Source organism: Bombina bombina, chromosome 2 (assembly GCF_027579735.1).
Source record: "Bombina bombina isolate aBomBom1 chromosome 2, aBomBom1.pri, whole genome shotgun sequence".
Classification (NCBI taxonomy): Eukaryota; Metazoa; Chordata; class Amphibia; order Anura; family Bombinatoridae; genus Bombina; species Bombina bombina.
Genome location: NC_069500.1, coordinates 638,773,494 through 638,792,497, shown reverse-complemented (window position 1 = coordinate 638,792,497; position 19,004 = coordinate 638,773,494). Strand labels below are relative to the sequence as shown.

The 19,004-nt window shown below is 38.4% G+C and overlaps 1 protein-coding gene across 3 annotated transcripts in view; it reads left to right on the top strand.

Moving 5' to 3' along the window:
• The window catches only part of ZDHHC21 (zinc finger DHHC-type palmitoyltransferase 21), a 131,815-nt gene that overhangs the window by 104,555 nt on the left and 8,256 nt on the right, over nucleotides 1–19,004 (top strand). The gene's annotated exons all lie outside the window — the stretch shown is intronic.

Sequence of the window (19,004 nt, the reverse complement as noted above, 5' to 3'; positions counted from 1 at the left end):
AGTTCCACTAGGGCTGTGGCTTCCACATGGGCCTTCAAGAACGAGGCTTCTGTTGATCAGATATGTAGGGCAGCGACTTGGTCTTCACTGCACACTTTTACCAAATTTTACAAGTTTGATACTTTTGCTTCTTCTGAGGCTATTTTTGGGAGAAAGGTTTTGCAAGCCGTGGTGCCTTCCATTTAGGTGACCTGATTTGCTCCCTCCCTTCATCCGTGTCCTAAAGCTTTGGTATTGGTTCCCACAAGTAAGGATGACGCCGTGGACCGGACACACCTATGTTGGAGAAAACAGAATTTATGTTTACCTGATAAATTGCTTTCTCCAACGGTGTGTCCGGTCCACGGCCCGCCCTGGTTTTTTTAATCAGGTCTGATAATTTATTTTCTTTAACTACAGTCACCACGGTACCATATGGTTTCTCCTATGCTAATATTCCTCCTTAACGTCGGTCGAATGACTGGGGTAGGCGGAGCCTAGGAGGGATCATGTGACCAGCTTTGCTGGGCTCTTTGCCATTTCCTGTTGGGGAAGAGAATATCCCACAAGTAAGGATGACGCCGTGGACCGGACACACCGTTGGAGAAAGCAATTTATCAGGTAAACATAAATTCTGTTTTTACAGGCAACTTTGTATTTATTTTAACCAGTTAGAATAGTTATTAAATAGTTATTCACTATTTAATAACTACCTAGTTAAAATAAAGACAAATTTACCTGTAAAATAAAACCTAACCTGTTACAATTACACCTAACACTACACTACAATAAAATTAATTCCCTAAATTAAATACAATTAATTACAATTAAATACAATTATCTAAAGTACAAAACCCCCCCCCCCCACTAAATTACAGAAAATAATAAAGAAATTACAAGATTTTTAAACTAATTACACCCCCCAAAATAAAAAAAAGCCCTACTCTACACTAAATTACAAATAGCTCTTAAAAGGGCCTTTTGCGGGGCATTGCCCCAAAGTAATCAGCTCTTTTACCTGTAAAAAAAAAAGTACAATTCCCCCCCCCCCCAACATTAAAACCCACCCAATCCCCCCTTAAAAAAACCTAACACTAACCCCCTGAAGATCACCCTACCGGGAGACGTCTTCACCCAGACGGGCAGAAGTCTTCATCCAACCGGGCAGAAGTGGTCATCCAGACGGCATCTTCTATCTTCATCCATCCGGCGCGGAATGATGGTTCCTTTAAATGACGTTATCCAAGATGGCATCCCTTCAATTCTGATTGGCTGATAGAATTCTATCAGCCAATCGGAATTAAGGTAGAAAAAATCCTATTGGCTGATGCAATCAGCCAATAGGCTTGAACTTCAATCCTATTGGCTGATCCAATCAGCCAATAGGATTGAGCTGGCATTCTATTGGCTGTTCCAATCAGCCAATAGAATGCCAGTTCAATCCTATTGGCTGATTGCATCAGCCAATAGGATTTTTTCTACCTTAATTCCGATTAGCTGATAGAATTCTATCAGCCAATCGGAATTGAAGGGACGCCATCTTGGATGACGTCATATAAAGGAACCTTCATTCAGTCGTCGGCCGTTGTCAGAAGAGGATGCTCCGCGTCGGATGTCTTGAAGATTGACCCGCTACACGCCGGATGGATGAAGATAGAAGATGCCGTCTGGAGGACCACTTCTGCCCGGTTGGATGAAGACTTCTGCCCGTCTGGAGGTCCACTTCTGCCCGGTTGGGTGAAGACGTCTCCCGGTAGGGTGATCTTCAAGGGGTTAGTGTTAGGTTTTTTAAGGGGGGGATTGGGTGGGTTTTAGAGTAGGGTTGGATGTGTGGGTGGTGGGTTTTAATGTTGGGGGGATTGTAATTTTTTTTTAAAGGTAAAAGCTGATTACTTGGGGGCAATTTGTAATTTAGTGTAGGATAGGGCTTTTTTCATTTTGGGGGGCTTTTTTTATTTTGTTAAGGGGATTAGATTAGGTGTAATTAGTTTAAAAACCTTGTAATTTCTTAATTATTTTCTGTAATTTAGTGGGGGTTTTCTCGTACTTTAGATAATTTTATTTAATTGTATTTAGGTAATTCATTTAAGTGTAGTGTTAGGTGTAATTGTAACTTAGGTTAGGTTTTATTTTACAGGTAAATTTGTCTTTATTTTAACTAGGTAGTTATTAAATAGTTAATAACTATGTAATAACTATTTTACCTAGTTAAAATAAATACAAAGTTGCCTGTAAAATAAAAATAAACACTAAGCTAGCTACAATGTAACTATTAGTTAGGGTTTATTTTATAGGTAAGTATTTATTTAGTTTTAAATAGGAATAATTTAGTTTATTGTAGTAATTTTATTTAGATTTATTTTAATTATATTTAAGTTAGGGGGTGTTAGGGTTAGACTTAGGTTTAGGGGTTAATAACTTTATTATAGTGGCGGTGACGTTGGGGGCGGCAGATTAGGGGTTAATAAATGTAGGTAGGTGGCGGCGACATTGGGGGCGGCAGAGTAGGGGTTAATAAATATAATGTAGGTGTTGGCGATGTTGGGGGCGGCAGATTAGGGGTTCATAAGTATAATGTAGGTTGCGGCGGTGTCCGGAGCGGCAGATTAGGGGTCAATAATATAATGCAGATGTCGGGGGCGGCAGATTAGGGGTTAATAAGTGTAAGATTAGGGGTGTTTAGACTCGGGGTTCATGTAAGGGTGTTAGGTGTAGACATAACTTTTATTTCCCCATAGGAATCAATGGGTCTGCGTTAGGAGCTTTACGCTGCTTTTTTGCAGGTGTTAGGTTTTTTTTCAGCCGGCTCTCCCCCATTGATTCCTATGGAGAAATCGTGCACAAGCAAAATTTTGCTCTACGCTCACTTTTTTGCGGCTTACGCCGGGTTTGTAAAAACCCGTAATACCAGCGTTGTCTGCAAGTGAGCGGTGAGCATAAACTGCTCGTTAGCACCGTACAGCCTCTAACGCAAAACTCGTAATCTAAGCGAAAGACTGTAAAGGAATTCAAAAATGCCTGGGACATGCATAAGGCTATCCTATGGAAAAAGTAACATGTAATATGGGTAGACTTAATGGGCCTTTTTACTTCTTATCTAACGTCAAATTATATGTTTCTATATTTGCTTTGAATACTTTTACACTCTTAAGTTTTTTTTCAGCTTTGTTTCCCATGTCTTAACACCTGTTAAATAGTTGATAAATTGTGTTTATATAGATCAGTTTACTTTTGATTAATAATAAACTATTTGTGTGTGTGCTCCTTCATTATACATTTTATGTGTGTGGGTATAATATAAATGACGTGCACCAATGATAAGAAGAATGCGAAACAGTATATAGATAAATAGATTTCTGTATGTACAATGTAACTGGTAACTCTTGCACATGCTCCAGATTGGAAGCCATGTGCCCTTACCCTACTAGATAGACAGTGATTTATAGATCCCTTTTGGTCGACCTAGTGACTAATAGGACAGAAGTGCTCATATACATTAATCAGAATGATACATTAACTGAATAGCATGCTGTCACTCGGTGCTGATTGAACAAATGTAAATCTAATGACCGTAACTCTACTGACAGATGAACATTTAATAAAAAAAAAAAAAGCATAACGAAACTACGGGTTGGGTTTGTGTGTGTGAAGGAAATGGTTATAGAAGCGATTTACAGACAAGTCCTATTTTAGCAGTCAGTGCAATCTCTGTATGAACAATCTCCTGGATGCTTTCATTCTTAACCTCTGCAGATCTGTATGATCATTCAGTGTCCTCCTTCCGCCCCGTTTATTAATTTTTAGCTATCAGTACTACTCAATATGGTATTTATGTGGGGTTTTTTTTTTGTTTGTTTTTTTACATTTAAACCATTTTACCTCTCCATATGTTTGTCTATATCTCCTATTAGTTTTTATTTTCATGTATATTATACAAGATTTTGATTATCTCATTTTCTTCTATTTTGCACTATAGTTTTCACCTTTTATATCTGTTTTTGTATTAGGTTTGTTGTACTAGTTATAATAACATGTTAAATGTATTATTATTTTTATTATTAATGCAACAACAGATTCTGCAGTTCTGTACAGGGGGTACAAAAAAATAGACAAGCCAGACAAGGCCAGCTGGGACAGAATAATTGGCGGCCCTGCTCCTTAGCTTACAATCAAGTTACTTTGTGGAACGGATTTCTCTAGGGTTAGGCGAGTTTTATATAATGCTTTGTGCTCACTGTATGTAGTTCCCTCATATCTCCTCATGGTACATCACCCCTGGCTTATTCTTTCCCCTTTTCTGGTTCTGTCTGACCGCTCTCTGTTTTTACTCCACACATATGATTGGCTTGTCAAATTTCAAGCCATAGAAAAATAATTTCTTCCTCTGGAGAAGCATCTTGATAATTACTCCAGGAATAATCTGTCTTTCTTGTTTCTGTACAGCCTGCAAAAGCAGATTATCTGTGACCCAGATAATGTAATTAGAATTTATTCAGACACTTGTATAGAAAGGGTTTTGTAATCTCATTTCAAAAAAGTTAAAAAGGTCCTTCGTTCCTCATAACATGACCAGATGTTTCAATTGGTATACATCATTCAAGTAGACTAATCTGCACCCTAATTTTAAGAGATTACAATGATTGCTATAGCAAAGCAAATAGATTTTTTTCATTTTCTTTTATTAGTGCTAAACTTTATTTCATATTTGCGTGATAATATTTTTTTCTTACTAAGGACTGATCATTTTTTCTGTGAATTGTAGAGCGTAACTATATAAATATTCTCACAACATAGTTGTTTTGTTTTTTTCCATAATTTTATTCAGTCAGCTGTTTAAAAAAATAACAAATATACTTTATCAACCTAAAATTTAGAACATTTTCTCATTAAATGGCTCAGTTTTGTCAAAGTGAAATTAATAATGCTGTTAATGTGATTAAAATAAAGCCCAGGTAGTATTTAATTATCTTTATACAATCAATAAGGATTTAGCTAAGTTTTGTATTTCATCACTTTTATTGTCTTAAAGGGAGAAAAGTCATACTTAGCTTGATAAACTGTGCAAATGCATATGATCTCCTGCAAATTTGGGATAGGCAAATATTTCATTACATTTTGTTTAAAAATAACACATTTTAAACAAATGACAAACGTTTGAAGATCATTTGACTCTATTTTCTTTTTCTAGAGAAAGTTTATTGAATGTAGCATTAAAATATCAACTAACATTCAAATAGAACTTTTGAATATGACCTTTAAATGTAACATGTGACTTATGATTCTCATAGACTTTAGTGTAAGTCTTTGGAAATTAATATAAAAAGAAAAATCTCAGTATTTGTTAATATTTATTCTATAGAAAATTTTGAATGGTAAAACAAAGATTCTTAAATGCCAGCTCATGCAGGAAACAAATGCATGGAGTTGCTCCTAAAGCTAGATCAGCAGTAAAGAGTTTATTTTGACCCTTGCTACGGTAGTTAGGGGCATACATACGCGCTCCTGTCCACCGTAGCCCGCCTCTGGTGGGCTGAATTCTGCATATTAACAGATGCATTTGAGCTGTTTTTGACGCAATCACAAGCAGAGATTTGTTTATGTGAAAAACTTTTCATTATTGATTTAGCAAAAATTGGTGCTATACTGGATATGTACAAGATACGTTTTTGTTTTTTTTCTGATCAAAATACAAAGTCTCAAAATTTTTCAACCCTTCCTGGGCCTTTTTTCCACTTATCTACAGTGGGGCAAAAAAGTATTTATTCAGCCACCAATTGTGCAAGTTCTCCCACTTAAGAAGATGAGAGAGGCCTGTAATTTTCATCATGGGTATACCTCAACTATGAGAGGCATAGTAAACTAATAGAAATAAAACATTGCAGTATATATTCATTTATTTTGCTTGCGCCATAAACAAGTGCAGTACAAAGTTATAAAAGGAAAATGCCCAAACCAGTTACATATCGTACCTCAATTAAGGCCATTTAGACCTGAAATGGCAAGCAAACAGAGAGGCGCTTCATGTCCAAAATGAAAATATACACATAAATAGGGGTACTCACATTTGGTGAAAGAACCTTAATGTGCTTATAGAAACAGGCTGATATCTTAAGGTGTACCAGCTCACCAACTTCCGGTATCAGGAACTGCCACAACATCCTTGAGGAATAACCAGGTATCTAATGCTGTATTAATCAGGCATAATAACACAACTGTTTAAAAAGACAATTGTTTTTATTAAAAAGTCAATTAAGACAAAGTAGTGAATGCCAGGAAGCACACAGGAACCGTCCCTTGCTATGGAATGCGTTTCTTGGCTCAACACACAGCTGTTTCATCAGGCATAATTGACCGTTATATTCTGATCTTTAAAAATACAGCATGGACCAATAGATATAACTCATTCAACACTCTTGGTGTGTGAACACACATTTCTTCTGTTATGTGTGATCAGTCCACGGGTCATCATTACTTCTGGGATATAACTCCTCCCCAACAGGAAATGCAAGAGGATTCACCCAGCAGAGCTGCATATAGCTCCTCCCCTCTACGTCACTCCCAGTCATTCTCTTGCACCCAGCAACTAGATAGGATGTGTGAGAGGACTATGGTGATTATACTTAGTTTTTATAACTTCAATCAAAAGTTTGTTATTTTACAATAGCACCGGAGCGTGTTATTGCCTCTCTGGCAGAGTTTGAAGAAGAATCTACCAGAGTTTTTACTATGATTTTAACCGGAGTAGTTAAGATCATATTGCTGTTTCTCGGCCATCTGAGGGAGGTAAAAGCTTCAGATCAGGGGACAGCGGGCAGATGAATCTGCATTGAGGTATGTAGCAGTTTTTATTTTCTGAATGGAATTGATGAGAAAATCCTGCCATACCGTTATAATGACATGTATGTATACTCTACACTTCAGTATTCTGGGGATGGTATTTCACCGGAATTACTCTGTTAAAAGTACATTAAACCTTTTAATAGGTATTTATTATGTTAAACGTTTTTGCTGGAATGTAGAATCGTTTGCATTTTCTGAGGTACTGAGTGAATAAATATTTGGGCATTATTTTTCCACTTGGCAGTTGCTTGTTTTAATTGTGACAGTTTCGTTTCTCTCTCACTGCTGTGTGTGAGGGGGAGGGGCCGTTTTTGGCGCTCTTTGCTACGCATCAAAAAATTCCAGTCAGTTACTCTTGTATTTCCTGCATGATCCGGTTCATCTCTAACAGATCTCAGGGGTCTTCAAACTTCTTTGGAGGGAGGTAGATTCTCTCAGCAGAGCTGTGAGACTTATATATTGACTGTGATTAAAAACGTTGCTCTGTAATTTTTATGTTTCAAATTTAATTATTGTTACTTTACTAATGGGAACAAACCTTTGCTAAAAAGTTGTGTTGTTTTTAAGGATGGATGCTATAACTGTCTTTCAGTTCATTATTTCAACTGTCATTTAATCGTTTAGTGCTCTTTGAGGCACAGTACGTTTTTGTTAAATAAGATTGTAACCAAGTTGCAAGTTTATTGCTAGTGTGTTAAACATGTCTGATTCAGAGGAAGATATCTGTGTCATTTGTTCCAATGCCAAGGTGGAGCCCAATAGAAATTTATGTACTAACTGTATTGATGCTACTTTAAATAAAAGCCAATCTGTACAAATTGAACAAATTTCACCAAACAGCGAGGGGAGAGTTATGCCGACTAACTCGCCTCACGTGTCAGTACCTGCATCTCCCGCCCAGGAGGTGCGTGATATTATGGCGCCTAGTACATCTGGGCGGCCATTACAGATAACATTACAAGATATGGCTACTGTTATGACTGAAGTTTTGGCTAAATTACCAGAACTAAGAGGCAAGCGTGATCACTCTGGGGTGAGAACAGAGTGCGCTGATAATACTAGGGCCATGTCTGATACTGCGTCACAGCTTGCAGAACATGAGGACGGAGAGCTTCATTCTGTGGGTGATGGTTCTGATCCAAACAGATTGGATTCAGATATTTCAAATTTTAAATTTAAATTGGAGAACCTCCGTGTATTACTAGGGGAGGTTTTAGCGGCTCTTAATGATTGTAACACTGTTGCAATACCAGAAAAATTGTGTAGGTTGGATAAATACTTTGCGGTACCGGCGAGTACTGACGTTTTTCCTATACCTAAGAGACTAACTGAAATTGTTACTAAGGAGTGGGATAGACCCGGTGTGCCGTTCTCACCCCCTCCAATATTTAGAAAGATGTTTCCAATAGACGCCACCACACGGGACTTATGGCAAACGGTCCCTAAGGTGGAGGGAGCAGTTTCTACTTTAGCTAAGCGTACCACTATCCCGGTGGAGGATAGCTGTGCTTTTTCAGATCCAATGGATAAAAAATTAGAGGGTTACCTTAAGAAAATGTTTGTTCAACAAGGTTTTATATTGCAACCCCTTGCATGCATCGCGCCGATTACGGCTGCGGCAGCATTTTGGATTGAGTCTCTGGAAGAGAACCTTAGTTCAGCTACGCTGGACGACATTACGGACAGGCTTAGAGTCCTTAAACTAGCTAATTCATTCATTTCGGAGGCCGTAGTACATTTAACCAAACTTACGGCTAAGAACTCAGGATTCGCCATTCAGGCACGTAGGGCGCTGTGGCTAAAATCCTGGTCAGCTGATGTAACTTCTAAGTCCAAATTACTTAATATACCTTTCAAGGGGCAAACTTTATTTGGGCCCGGTTTGAAAGAAATTATCGCTGACATTACAGGAGGTAAGGGCCACGCCCTGCCTCAAGACAAAGCCAAAGCTAAGGCTAGACAGTCTAATTTTCGTCCCTTTCGGAATTTCAAAGCAGGAGCAGCATCAACTTCCACTGCACCAAAACAGGAAGGAGCTGTTGCTCGTTACAGACAAGGCTGGAAACCTAACCAGTCCTGGAACAAGGGCAAGCAGGCCAGGAAACCTGCTGCTGCCCCAAAGACAGCATGAACCGAGGGCCCCCGATCCGGGACCGGATCTAGTGGGGGGCAGACTCTCTCTCTTCGCCCAGGCCTGGGCAAGAGATGTTCAGGATCCCTGGGCGCTAGAGATCATATCTCAGGGATACCTTCTAGACTTCAAATTCTCTCCCCCAAGAGGGAGATTTCATCTGTCAAGGTTGTCAACAAACCAGATAAAGAAAGAAGCGTTTCTACGCTGTGTACAAGATCTGTTATTAATGGGAGTGATCCATCCGGTTCCGCGGTCGGAACAAGGACAAGGGTTTTACTCAAACCTGTTTGTGGTTCCCAAAAAAGAGGGAACTTTCAGGCCAATCTTGGATTTAAAGATCCTAAACAAATTCCTAAGAGTTCCATCGTTCAAAATGGAAACTATTCGGACAATCTTACCCATGATCCAAAAGGGTCAGTACATGACCACAGTGGATTTAAAGGATGCTTACCTTCACATACCGATTCACAAAGATCATTACCGATATCTAAGGTTTGCCTTCTTAGACAGGCATTACCAGTTTGTAGCTCTTCCATTCGGATTGGCTACGGCTCCAAGAATCTTCACAAAGGTTCTGGGTGCCCTTCTGGCGGTACTAAGACCGCGAGGAATTTCGGTAGCTCCGTACCTAGACGACATTCTGATACAAGCTTCAAGCTTTCAAACTGCCAAGTCTCATACAGAGTTAGTTCTGGCATTTCTAAGGTCGCATGGATGGAAAGTGAACGAAAAGAAGAGTTCTCTTTTTCCTCTCACAAGAGTTCCATTCTTGGGGACTCTTATAGATTCTGTAGAAATGAAGATTTATCTGACAGAAGACAGATTAACAAAGCTTCTAAATGCATGCCGTGTCCTTCATTCCATTCAACTCCCGTCAGTAGCTCAATGCATGGAGGTGATCGGCTTAATGGTAGCAGCAATGGACATAGTACCCTTTGCACGTCTACATCTCAGACCGCTGCAATTGTGCATGCTGAGTCAGTGGAATGGGGATTACTCAGACTTGTCCCCTACTCTGAATCTGGATCAAGAGACCAGAAACTCTCTTCTATGGTGGCTTTCTCGGCCACATCTGTCCAGGGGGATGCCATTCAGCAGGCCGGACTGGACAATTGTAACAACAGACGCCAGCCTACTAGGTTGGGGCGCTGTCTGGAATTCTCTGAAGGCTCAGGGACAATGGAATCAGGAGGAAAGTCTCCTGCCAATAAACATTCTGGAATTAAGAGCAGTTCTCCATGCCCTTCTGGCTTGGCCCCAGTTAAAAACTCGGGGGTTCATCAGGTTTCAGTCGGACAACATCACGACTGTAGCTTACATCAACCATCAAGGAGGGACAAGAAGCTCCCTAGCAATGATGGAAGTATCAAAGATAATTCGCTGGGCAGAGTCTCACTCTTGCCACCTGTCAGCAATCCACATCCCGGGAGTGGAGAACTGGGAGGCGGATTTCTTGAGTCGCCAGACTTTTCATCCGGGGGAGTGGGAACTCCATCCGGAGGTCTTTGCCCAAATACTTCGACGTTGGGGCAAACCAGAGATAGATCTCATGGCGTCTCGCCAGAACGCCAAACTTCCTCGCTACGGGTCCAGATCCAGGGATCCGGGAGCGGTTCTGATAGATGCCTTGACAGCACCTTGGAACTTCGGGATGGCTTATGTGTTTCCACCCTTCCCGCTGCTTCCTCGATTGATTGCCAAAATCAAACAGGAGAGAGCATCAGTGATTCTAATAGCGCCTGCATGGCCACGCAGGACTTGGTATGCAGATCTAGTGGACATGTCATCCTGTCCGCCTTGGTCTCTACCTCTAAGACAGGACCTTCTGATACAGGGTCCATTCAAACATCAAAATCTAACTTCTCTGAAGCTGACTGCTTGGAAATTGAACGCTTGATTTTATCAAAACGTGGTTTTTCTGAGTCGGTTATTGATACCCTGATACAGGCTAGGAAGCCTGTTACCAGAAGGATTTACCATAAGATATGGCGTAAATACCTATACTGGTGCGAATCCAAAGGTTACTCCTGGAGTAAGGTTAGGATTCCTAGGATATTGTCCTTTCTACAAGAAGGTTTAGAAAAGGGTTTATCGGCTAGCTCATTAAAGGGACAGATCTCAGCTCTGTCCATCTTGTTACACAGGCGTCTGTCAGAAAATCCAGACGTCCAGGCCTTTTGTCAGGCTTTAGCTAGGATCAAACCTGTGTTTAAAACTGTTGCTCCGCCATGGAGTTTAAACTTAGTTCTTAACGTTTTACAGGGTGTTCCGTTTGAACCCCTTCATTCCATTGATATAAAATTGTTATCTTGGAAAGTTCTGTTTTTAATGGCTATTTCCTCGGCTCGAAGAGTCTCTGAGTTATCAGCCTTACATTGTGATTCTCCTTATCTGATTTTTCACTCAGACAAGGTAGTTCTGCGTACTAAACCTGGGTTCTTACCTAAGGTAGTCACTAACAGGAATATCAATCAAGAGATTGTTGTTCCATCCTTGTGTCCAAATCCTTCTTCAAAGAAGGAACGTCTTCTACACAATCTGGATGTAGTTCGTGCCCTCAAGTTCTACTTGCAGGCAACTAAGGATTTTCGACAAACGTCTTCCCTGTTTGTCGTGTATTCTGGTCAGAGGAGAGGTCATAAGGCTTCGACTACCTCTCTCTCCTTCTGGCTTCGTAGCATAATTCGTTTAGCCTATGAGACTGCTGGACAGCAGCCTCCTGAAAGAATTACAGCTCATTCTACTAGAGCTGTGGCTTCCACTTGGGCCTTTAAGAATGAGGCCTCTGTTGAACAGATTTGCAAGGCTGCAACTTGGTCTTCGCTTCATACTTTTTCCAAATTTTACAAATTTGACACTTTTGCTTCTTCGGAGGCTATTTTTGGGAGAAAGGTTCTTCAGGCAGTGGTTCCTTCTGTATAATGAGCCTGCCTATCCCTCCCGTCATCCGTGTACTTTTGCTTTGGTATTGGTATCCCAGAAGTAATGATGACCCGTGGACTGATCACACATAACAGAAGAAAACATAATTTATGCTTACCTGATAAATTCCTTTCTTCTGTTGTGTGATCAGTCCACGGCCCGCCCTGTTTTAAGGCAGGTAAATATCTTTTAAATTATACTCCAGTCACCACTTCACCCTTGGTTCTCCTTTCTCGTTGATTCTTGGTCGAATGACTGGGAGTGACGTAGAGGGGAGGAGCTATATGCAGCTCTGCTGGGTGAATCCTCTTGCATTTCCTGTTGGGGAGGAGTTATATCCCAGAAGTAATGATGACCCGTGGACTGATCACACAACAGAAGAAAGGAATTTATCAGGTAAGCATAAATTATGTTATTAACTCGTAGCAATGGTAACAGAAGTAAAAAATATATACAAACATGTCTATATTAAAAAAAAAAAAAGTAAAGCAAGCTGATTCAGCACTAGTGTGTATGTGTGTGTGTATGTATGTGTATGTATGTATATATATATGTATATATATATATATATATATATATATATATATATATATATATATATATATATATATATATATATATATATATATATATATATATATATATAAATGTGCATGCTGTTAGACTCCACAACAACACCTTTAAAGTATATAAAAATACTAAGACAAATTGAAGCATTTTGGATTTACAACTTGGACACTAGGCCACTTAGGAATTTACTTAGACTGGGATTTGACTCTTTTTAAAAGTATTTTTTTCTATATACTGTCACTTTAATTGGAGAAAGTTCAAGACATGTCTGGTTTATGTATGTGATGTCATAGGAGGTGTGGTCATATGAAGGGTATTTAATGGAGTTGTGTTTGTATTGCTTTATGCATGATTAAGGACTATTAGGTCCGAAACGTTGCACTTTTAAATAAATTTATATTTGTTTGTGCTTCTGCAATTCTGGACTTTTCATATTAAAAATTAACACATCTATACAAAAATACCCATTAAACAACAGATACCTAAATGCATATGTGGAGTCCACCATATACATATACCTACAGTATATCATAAACATAACGAACCGTCAATAAAAATGTCTCATATATCTAAAAAGGAATGATCAGAGATCGAAACTAAATAAATATCAGGGTTTAAAACCTCATATCGAAACAGTCATTACCTACAGGGATTGACATAGTGAAAAACGTCATCTCCATTCTATGTACTTCCTAGTTTACACTATATGAATCACGTGACTAGTCTGCATTCAATCCGAGAGGCATATAGTGCCTAAATTATACATCATGGAAATATGTGTTACAAAATAAAAAAGGCATATAGCTCTATAATACATAAATGTTCTTGAAACTACAAGGAAGTTAAGAAGATTGTGATAATAAGTTCAGTGCGCATAAGAAGAATGAAACAGTTGTGAAGTGTTCTAAATGACTCTCAAAGTTGTAGTGTGAATGTCAAATGTAACTTAGTATTCTTTTTGAGAGACATTCAACAATTAATATCTATAATAACAATTGTTAAAAAAGTGATATATACAATATATAATAAAAAAAAACAGAAAAGATAATAGAGAGACATTCAACCATTGTCTAAGAGTTACATTTGACATTCCCACTACAACTTTGTGAGTCACATAGAACACTTCACAACTGTTTGATGGTTCTTACGATCATCTTATGAGGTTCCAATACCATTTATGTATTATAGAGCTATATGCCTTTTTTATTTTGTAACACATTATATATTTCTATGATAGATGTATCAAATCGGATTAGATGTAGACTAGTCACATGATTCATATTATATAGTGTAAACTAGTAATACACATAGAATGGAGACTGCGATTTTCTCTGTTGATCCCTGTAGGTAATGACTGTTTTTTTAATTTCTTTTTTGACACTCGATATGAGGTTTTTCACAGTGATATTTATTTAGTTTCCATCTCTGATCATTCTTTTTTTAGATATGAGACGTATTTTTAATGATGGTTCGTTATGTTTATGACATAGGTATATGTATATGGTGGACTGCGCATACGCACTTGCGTATTTGTTGTTTGATGGGTATTTTCGTATAGATATGTGTTTATTTTTAATATTGACGTGTGTGTATGTATATGTATATATATATATTTTACTTCTGTTACCATTGCTACGAGTTAATATGGGAATGCACGCCCAGAGAGTTTGATGGATTATTTCTATTGGTTCATACTGTAATTTTAACGACCACACTATAGCGGTCAATTATGCCTGATGAAACGGCTGTGTGTTGAGCCGAGAAACGCATTGTATAGCAAGGGTAGATACCTGTGTGCCCCCCAAAATTCACTACTTTTGGTTTTTTAATAAAATTGTCTTTTAATAAAATTAATACAGCATTAGATACCTGGTTATTCCTCAAGGATGTTGTGGCAGTTCCTGATACCGGAAGTTGGTGAGCTGGTACACCTTAAGATATCAGCCTGTTTCTATAAGCACATTAAGGTTCTTTCACCAAATGTGAGTACCCCTATTTATGTGTATATTTTCATTTTGGACATGAAGCGCCTCTCTGTTTGCTTGCCATTTCAGGTCTAAATGGCCTTAATTGATGTACGATACGTAACTGGTTTGGGCATTTTCCTTTTATAACTTTCTACTGCACTTGTTTATGGCGCAAGCAAAATAAATGATAATATACTGCAATGTTTGATTTCTATTAGTCTAGTGTAATTAAATTTAGAGGGTTTTTTATGTCCCTTTTAAATAATTTACAAATGGTGGTGAGCCTATGCTATCACTGCATGATTCACTCCCAGCTGCAGTTGTCAGTGATACCCACTCTAACTTGTTAGACTAAAAATTACAGCGCATGTACAGGGGTATGACAACTGTCATTAAGGGGTAAATGAGAGAAAATACATTCATAAAATGTTTACAGAAAAATATTTACATGAAGCAACCATTCTGATTGGCCCAACAGCAGTTTCTGCTTGAGATCAGCAGTCCTCTGCAGCTCCCATGTGATACCTTACCTATGCATTTAACTCCCCTTTGTGGAGATAAAAATGCCTGATTAATACAGAATTAGATACCTGGTTATTCCTCAAGGATGTTGTGGCAGTTCCTGATACCGGGAGTTGGTGAGCTGGTACACCTTAAAGGGACACTACACCCAAGCTTTTTCTTTCATGATTCAAGTAGAGAATACATTTTTAAACATCATTCCAATTTACTTCTATTATCTAGTTTGCTTCATTATTTAGCTATCCTCTGTTGAAGAAATAGCAATGCACATGGGTGAGACAATCAAATGAGGCATATATGTACAGCAACCAATCAGCAGCTACTGAGCATATCTAGATATGCTTTTCAGCACAGTATATCAAGAGAATAAAGCAAATTAGATAATAGAAGTAAATTAGAAAGATATTACAAATTGCATGCTCTTTCTAAATCATAAAAGAAAAAATTTGGGTTTCATGTCCCTTTAAGATATCAGCCTGTTTCTATAAGCACATTAAGCTGCTTTCACCAAATGTGAGTACCCCTATTTATGTGTACACTTTCATTTTGGACATGATTATTTGATACGCACATGAGGCGCCTCTCTGTTTGCTTGCCATTTCAGAACTGAACCACAAAGAGTGTGAGGAGTTGTGCAGCCTTATCTGTCCCATTGGAAGATTCTTCTGAGATGCACTTTAGATTGATTCATTTTCTTCGTATTCTGCCGTTTGGTTTGCATGTTTACTTTTTATTGATTATTGTTCTTGAATATGTAGCGCCCCCTATCGGCTGTTTTCAGCTTATTTATGATACAATTAGAACTATAAATGGAATGGTGGACTGCTCTAAGTAATCACTGTGCAGTATATGATGTGGACTCATATTTAAACTTTTAAAGGGGCATTAAACCCAAAAACAAATGAATGATTTAGATAGAAAATACAATTTTAAACAACTTTCCCATTTACTTGTACTATCAATTTTTTTTTCATCCTTTGTTTAAAAGCAGGAAAGTAAGCTCAGGAGTGTGCCAGTGTCTGCAGCACTATATAGCAGCAGTTTTGCAACAAGGTTATACATGAGCAAGAGCACTAGGTGGCAGCACTATTTTTCCTGTCATGTAGTGCTTCAGGTATATGCACCCAACTATCTCTTCAACAAAGAATAACATGAGAGAGAAGCAAATTGAATTGAAGTAAATTGGAAACTATTTTTTCTTTCATGTAATTAGCAAGAGTCCATGAGCTAGTGACGTATGGGATATACATTCCTACCAGGAGGGGCAAAGTTTCCCAAACCTCAAAATGCCTATAAATACACCCCTCACCACACCCACAAATCAGTTTTACAAACTTTGCCTCCTATGGAGGTGGTGAAGTAAGTTTGTGCTAGATTCTACGTTGATATGCGCTCCGCAGCAGGTTGGAGCCCGGTTTTCCTCTCAGCATGCAGTGAATGTCAGAGGGATGTGAGGAGAGTAAAGCCTATTTGAATTCAATGATCTCCTTCTACGGGGTCTATTTCATAGGTTCTCTGTTATCGGTCGTAGAGATTCATCTCTTACCTCCCTTTTCAGATCAACGATATACTCTTATATATACCATTTCCTCTACTGATTCTCGTTTCAGTACTGGTTTGGCTTTCTACTACATGTAGATGAGTGTCCTGGGGTAAGTAAGTCTTATTTTCTGTGACACTCTAAGCTATGGTTGGGCACTTTTATATAAAGTTCTAAATATATGTATTCAAACATTTATTTGCCTTGACTCAGGATGTTCAACATTCCTCATTTCAGACAGTCAGTTTCATATTTGGGATAATGCATATGAATAAATCATTTTTTCTTACCTTAAAAATTTGACTTTTCCCTGTGGGCTGTTAGGCTCGCGGGGGCTGAAATTGCTTCATTTTATTGTGTCATTCTTGTCGCGGACTTTTTTGGCGCAAATTTTTTTTCTGTTTCCGGCGTCATACGTGTCGCCGGAAGTTGCGTCATTTTTGACATTTTTTGCGCCAAAGGTGTCGGCGTTCCGGATGTGGCGTCATTTTGGCGGCTAAAAGCATTTAGGCGCCAAATAATGTGGGCGGCTTTTTTGGCGCTAAAAAAATATGGGCGTCACTATTGTCTCCACATTATTTAAGTCTCATTATTTTGTGCTTCTGGTTGCTAGAAGCTTGTTCTATGGCATTTTTTTCCCATTCCTGAAACTGTCATTTAAGGAATTTGATCAATTTTGCTTTATATGTTGTTTTTTCTATTACATATTGCAAGATGTCCCACGTTGAAGCTGAGTCAGAAGATACTTCTGGAATATCCCTGCCTGGTGCTGGAGCTACCAAAGCTAAGTGTATCTGCTGTAAACTTTTGGTATCTGTTCCTCCAGCTGTTGTTTGTACTGTTTGTCATGACAAACTTGCTAATGCAGATAATATTTCCTTTAGTACTGTTACATTACCTGTTGCTGTTCCGTCAACATCTAATACTCAGTGTTCCTGATGACATAAGAGATTTTGTTTCTAAATCCATTAAGAAGGCTATGTCTGTTATTCCTCCTTCTAGTAAACGTAAAAAGTCTTTTAAAACTTCTCATTTTTCAGATGAATTTTTAAATGAACATCATCATTCTGATACTGATATTGGTTCTTCTGATTCAGAGGATTCTGTCTCAGAGGTTGATGCTGATAAATCTTCATATTTATTTAAAATGGAATTTATTCGTTCTTTACTTAAAGAAGTCCTAATTGCATTAGAAATTGAGGATTCTAGTCCTCTTGATAGTAAATCTAAACGTTTAGATAAGGTTTTTAAATCTCCTGTAGTTATTCCAGAAGTTTTTCCTGTCCCTGGTGCTATTTCTGAAGTAATTTCCAGGGAATGGAATAATTTGGGTAATTCTTTTACTCCTTCTAAACGTTTTAAGCAATTATATCCTGTGCCATCTGACAGATTAGAATTTTGGGACAAAATCCCTAAGGTTGATGGGGCTGTCTCTACTCTTGCTAAGCGTACTACTATTCCTACGGCAGATGGTACTTCCTTTAAGGATCCTTTAGATAGGAAAATTGAATCCTTTCTAAGAAAAGCTTACTTGTGTTCAGGTAATCTTCTTAGACCTGCTATATCTTTAGCGGATGTTGCTGCAGCTTCAACCTTTTGGTTAGAAGCTTTAGCGCAACAAGTAACAGATCATAATTCTCATAGCATTATTATTCTTCTACAACATGCTAATAATTTTATTTGTGATGCCATCTTTGATATCATTAGAGTTGATGTCAGGTATATGTCTCTAGCTATTTTAGCTAGAAGAGCTTTATGGCTTAAAACTTGGAATGCTGATATGTCTTCTAAGTCTACTCTGCTTTCCCTTTCTTTCCAGGGTAATAAATTATTTGGTTCTCAGTTGGATTCTATTATCTCAACTGTTACTGGAGGGAAAGGAACTTTTTTACCACAGGATAAAACATCTAAAGGTAAATTTAGGTCTAATAATCGTTTTCGTTCCTTTCGTCACAACAAGGAACAAAAGCCTGATCCTTCATCCTCAGGAGCGGTATCAGTTTGGAAACCATCTCCAGTCTGGAATAAATCCAAGCCTTTTAGAAAACCAAAGCCAGCTCCCAAGTCCACATGAAGGTGCGGCCCTCATTCCAGTTCAGCTGGTAGGGGGCAGATTACGTTTTTTCAAAGAAATTTGGTTCAATTCTGTTCACAATCTCTGGATTCAGAACATCGTTTCAAAAGGGTACAGAATTGGCTTCAAGATAAGGCCTCCTGCAAAGAGATTTTTTCTTTCCCGTGTCCCAGTAAACCTAGCAAAGGCTCAAGCATTTCTGAAATGTGTTTCAGATCTAGAGTTGGCTGGAGTAATTATACCAGTTCCAGTTCTGGAGTTTTATTCAAATCTCTTCATTGTACCAAAGAAGGAGAATTCCTTCAGACCAGTTCTGGATCTAAAAATATTGAATCGTTATGTAAGGATACCAACATTCAAAATGGTAACTATAAGGACTATCCTGCCTTTTGTTCAGCAAGGGCATTATATGTCCACAATAGATTTACAGGATGCATATCTGCATATTCCGATTCA